This window comes from Sycon ciliatum, chromosome 2 (genome assembly GCF_964019385.1).
Source record: "Sycon ciliatum chromosome 2, ocSycCili1.1, whole genome shotgun sequence".
Taxonomy (NCBI): Eukaryota; Metazoa; Porifera; class Calcarea; order Leucosolenida; family Sycettidae; genus Sycon; species Sycon ciliatum.
Window position 1 is genome coordinate 42843874 of NC_088644.1, and position 5137 is coordinate 42849010.

Genomic DNA, 5137 nt, shown 5'->3' on the forward strand with positions numbered 1-5137 from the left:
TCTCTCTCTCTCTCTCTCTCTCTCTCTCTCTCTCTCTCTCTCTCTCTCTCTCTCTCTCTCTCTCTCTCTCTCTCTCTCTCTCTTCCCCCCCCCTCTCTCCACACCTCAGGGAACTTGGAAAGGAAGGGTAGTCTTCGTGGTTCCCAATTGGGAATTCCATCAGAACCAGAAAGAGTCCGCATTGGAATTCTGGTTACATGAGGAGGTGAAGGCGAAGAATGTGACAGTGTGTTAGGCCTAGATTCGCTCCGAATTCTCCTAAATAGATAGTGTACTGTTTACACTCTTATCGAATACTTCTAATTATCCAATCATAATACCCTTGTGTTCCGGTGTGAGGGGGCATCATTAGCCGGGAGCAGCTAACAATAGCAATTTAAAGATTTTAGTGTCGATTTGCACATTCCTGCCTGGTTTACCCTTTATAGTCCCATGTTCTTCCTTTCTCCTTTGGCCTTTTCTGAGCAGACCAAGAGAATGTGACCAGCAATAGAGGGTCGGGAAGGGCGGGAACACACTGTCACATTCTTCGCCTTCACCTTCTCATGTAACCAGAATTCCAATTCCAACGGACTTTCCTGAATTTGATTCGCAAGACAGTGCAAGAATCCGACGATTGGGTGTCTGCTTTGAATGTATTATTGTACTATTATCGTATTCGTCCCCACTCTGCGCTTGGTGTTTCCCCAAGTGAAGCCATGTGTGGCTGGGTTCCTCATGGCTTGATTGTGGACGATGAACGTTGTGACATGTCCCCCAGTGCATGGGTCGATAGCTTGTGTAGTAAAGCGGCTCTTGTGCGAGACTACGTGGAAAGTGAGTTGTCCTCTGCTGATTTTGTTCAGCCTGTTGGGTGTGTGAACACCTACAGTGTTGGTTCCACGGTGATGTTGCGGCAGGGAGATCGCCGCCAGAAGCGAACAGCGCCGTACGAGTCCGGATGGACAGTTGATAGTGTTGTGTCACCATCAACTGTTGTAATTGTTCGAGACACTAACGGTCGACATTCTGTGAAGACTGTCAATATTGATCTAATTAAAGGGGCACTCCGGCTTCATTTTCGACGCCGAGTTTTCGATGCCAAGACGAAGGTTGGTGAAAGAGAAGACCCCTCGAACAAGAACGAGTCTCCAGAAGCGATCGAGTCGAGCAGGAAGACGACTTTTGAATTTCGGCCGAGCGAGCGCTGATGACGTAATGAGGGATTAGCTTGCCAGTGGAAATGCATCTGCGCACATACATTTCACATACTTTTGGCCAATTTTCAATCGAAGAGGAGGTTGTTTTCTATGTTCTCTCAACGTCGTGAGCGATCCCGTCTTCTATACCCTTCCAGGTACCCTGAAGGTCCTCCAGAGGAGAATTTATCTCCAGCAAAGCGTTGTTGATCCGCTAAATTCGTCTCGAGACATATTCACCCAGTGCAGTGCTGACAAATGTAGAATGTTGAATCTGTGATAATTGTCGACGATGGACAGAAAGGTTGATAGCCGCTGTCGCAGGGAAAGTGAAGCTGCTGGAAGTAACAACGGGGAGCTTGTTAGCATCACTTGATCAAAGCAGCTAGACGGAATCGGGGAGTACTGACTATTTGTCTCGCCCTCAGTTTAGTGAATTTTATGATCAGAAAAATTTTCGATCAGGATCCCTTCTACAAGATGTGTAGTACAGGTGGTTTCTGAACTTGACGATACGGAGACCGACCAGTAGACCTACCAACAACGTGTACCTGCAGGAAATTCACCCAAGGCTATTGCTAATGCTATCCTCTTCAGTGGCTGTTGTTTTTTTAGTAAAAATATGTTCACTTCTCTCAACATATTATTCCTGCATGGCAGCAAGAAGGTGCGCTATGGAATTCAACGCCACAATCTTCGCCCAGCTGTGGATGAAGCATGGTCAAGTCATGGCAGTACATATACTTGAACCAGATGAGAAATTGAAGTTCATTTGTGATGTGAAGTTTGACAGCCCCAGTGACCGAGTCAAGCGTTGTCTTTTGCCGTGGCACAAATTGTTGAAGAATCCGAGATGTTCTTGGAATTATGCACATGGATACTACCAGAAATAATGGTGGCATGAACCATTGTGGAATGGGACAGCTCACGGAGAATACTGGAATAGCTGAAGTATCTCTAGGCGATTGTAAATCCTGTTCTGGCTGATAGCTTCTGCCTGCTGCGCCCGTCCATGTACAATGATGGGAACATGCATTTCTGTTTTCTACATATTTGCTATCTACTGTACTGTGGTATTACAGTTGCAGGTCCCTTATATAGAAATATGTTCACCCCCCCCCCCCCCCACATACCCACATAAATATGAACTAACAATTTCACTGTTGGACTCGCCGGTGGCTAGAGAGCAAAGGATTAATTTATAGCAAAGAAAAGGACCAGGGAACTACAAGTTACGCTATAATGTCCACGAACTATTTCACTGTATTTGAAATAATTTTGTTTGATACCCTGAGAACTCTGAAACTTTGCAGCACTGTGGATTATATGTGGATACAACATTTATGGAAGGAACACATAGTTCAAATAATTATAGCACTGGATTGTTGAGATTGTGAGCACATTCCAATCAGTACTCTACATATTTATAAGCGGTGGCAATCGTTAGGAATAGGTCGTGAGTTGTCAGAGTGCTCTAGTATATGAGAGAATGTTTTGTTTGTCTAATCGACGGCTCGTTTGAAGCCAGAGTTGTTTGAACTTGCTTCAGTCGACTTGATTCTAGACAGTAGTCGAAGGAGTACTATGAAGTATACACCAGGCGTAGTCTGTAAGGTATCTCGTGAGAATTCTGTCGGTACACATCAGGTATCAGCTTGCAAAGATGGCTCCTCTCTGTTTCTTGAAAGCCTGTATAGTTGGACTGTGGCTCCAGCGATTCCCTTCTCAGAGCAGGTACCATACCCAATACGGTCAATGCATATTGGACAAACCTGTGTGCACAACAGAAATAGTGGAGAGAAATCTCTCAGCTCATGAACACATCAGTGAAGTTTGAACTGCCGTTGTTTGTGGCCATCAGTATAAACCTATCGACTATAAGAATAATGTGCAAAAAACCCTCTATAACTACAGCTGGGGCCATGGAATTATAAAGCATCTAACTTAGGGAACTGCCAATTCTGGTCGGAGTTGCGTTCGAGGCCTGCAATTCATGATGGCTATTGTATGTTGCATTGACCAGAGATCATAAAACTTCCATGCCACATTGAAACACGCACTACTTTCGAGTACTTTGGTATCCCCCACCAAATGGGCATTCGTTCCCGGGGTGGCAGGCGTCACCATTCATTATGCCTGGATCAGATTTCATTGACCCCAACTGTCATGAAGAATCATTTTTACTTCGACTGGATTTCAGTACAAGTTAGTTGTAGAACTGCAGAATAAATTTTGTTGTATTTGGGCAACCATTTCTCTACAAACGCTCTATTTGGAAAAGATTTTTTTTAATAAAATACATGTCCAAATTCCACATCTACCCAAATCGGAATACTTGATCACGTATTCAGTCCTACACGGAATGTTTAGAAAACGCCAGGGAATAGGAATTTGCTAACGAGAACTCCAGGCCAGGGTACTAGCATACGAACAAAACAAGATAAAAACTCACCAGTATACTTGTAGTAATTCATGTCGGTGTAATATTCACGATAAGCAACGAGGCACCCTCCGATTTGGTCAAGCTGCTTTGAAGTCTGGTTGTTCAGGTGATACAAACGGGCTCCCTGTTGTTACTTCCAGCAGCTTCACTCTCCCTGCGACAGCGGCTATCAGCCTCTCTCTCCATCGTCGACAATTATCACAGATTCAACATTCTACATTTATCAGCACTGCACTGGGTGAATATGTCTCGAGACGAATTTAGCGGATCAACAACGCTTTGATGGAGATAAATTCTCCTCTGGAGGACCTTCAGGGTACCTGGAAGGGTATAGAAGATGGGATCGCTCACGGCGTTGGGAGAACATAGCAAACAACCTCTTCTTCGATTGAAAATTGGCCAAAAAGTGTGTGATATGTATGTGCGCAGATGCATTTCCACTGGCAAGCTAATCCCTCATTACGTCATCAGCGCTCGCTCGGCCGAAATTCAAAAGTCGTCTTCCTGCTCGACTCGATCGCTTCTGGAGACTCGTTCTTGTTCGAGGTGTCTTCTCTTTCACCTACCTTCGTCTTGGCATCGAAAACTCGGCGTCGAAAATGAAGCCGGAGTGCCCCTTTAAGCCGTCAAGTGTGAGTGTGCCTGAGTATGATGATGCATGTGCTTCAAGTACTAGTGATTCTGATTCTGATGTGCCAGCCCAACCACTTCAAGTTGGTGGTCATCGTCTTCGCAACCGTGCTGGTCTCGTTCCTCCTGTTCGTTCCCGTAGTTAACTGTTGACGTGATGTCACCTGGGGGAGATGTGATAATATGACAATGTGTGCAGTGTGACGAGACAATGCGTGTGTAGACAAACATTACGATTGTTTGTTTGTTTGTTTAGCTTTATTTTACTTGTTGTTGTTGTTGTTGTTGTTGTTGTTTTGTTTATTTTAATTCGCAAACCAAACGGGCAGATCTGCCCAATGAAAAGGTGGCGAATGCAGATAGAAAGCAGTAATAAATGAAATTGGGGACTGATGTAATTAGGATAGAGGTGGAGAAAAACTAAGCCAGCTGATCATCAAACACACTTCACCAGAGGCACAGGCAAAATCTGCCTTAGCACTGGGCGTATTGCCACAGTTCTCGCAAAATGATGAAGGTGGTGATATAAGAAAAGGAGGAAGAGGAAAATACAATCATGAACAAGGCATGTCGGAGATGTCATCCGCAAACTCTTGGTGGATGACTTCTTCAGGCAGGATGGCATCTAAGTGGCGCGTGTATAGAACAAACAGCAAGGGACCAAGTACACTGCCCTGTGGCACACCACGGGAACAATGCACTGACGAGGAGACTGAGTTTGCAATTCGAACTTGTTGACTTCTTTCAGTCAGATAGCTACAAAACCATTGTAGAGCACTAGATGAGATACCAAGGGAGTGCAACTCAGAGACGTATTAGAGAGGTTCTGCAAAACGAAAATGTGTACGAACTTTCGCTCTACGTCACGAAGTGAGAAACTTCGCAC

The 5137-nt window shown here is 44.8% G+C and overlaps 1 long non-coding RNA gene across 1 annotated transcript; it reads right to left on the reverse strand.

Annotated features, from left to right (window-relative positions):
* Positions 1-2358: 2358 nt before the first annotated feature.
* Positions 2359-3952, reverse strand: LOC135810182 (uncharacterized). The gene is made up of 2 exons (XR_010552285.1): positions 3631-3952; positions 2359-2950 (listed from the first exon to the last, which is right to left on the reverse strand). It is a non-coding gene; the product is annotated as an uncharacterized LOC135810182 (long non-coding RNA).
* Between the last annotated feature and the right edge of the window lie 1185 nt (positions 3953-5137).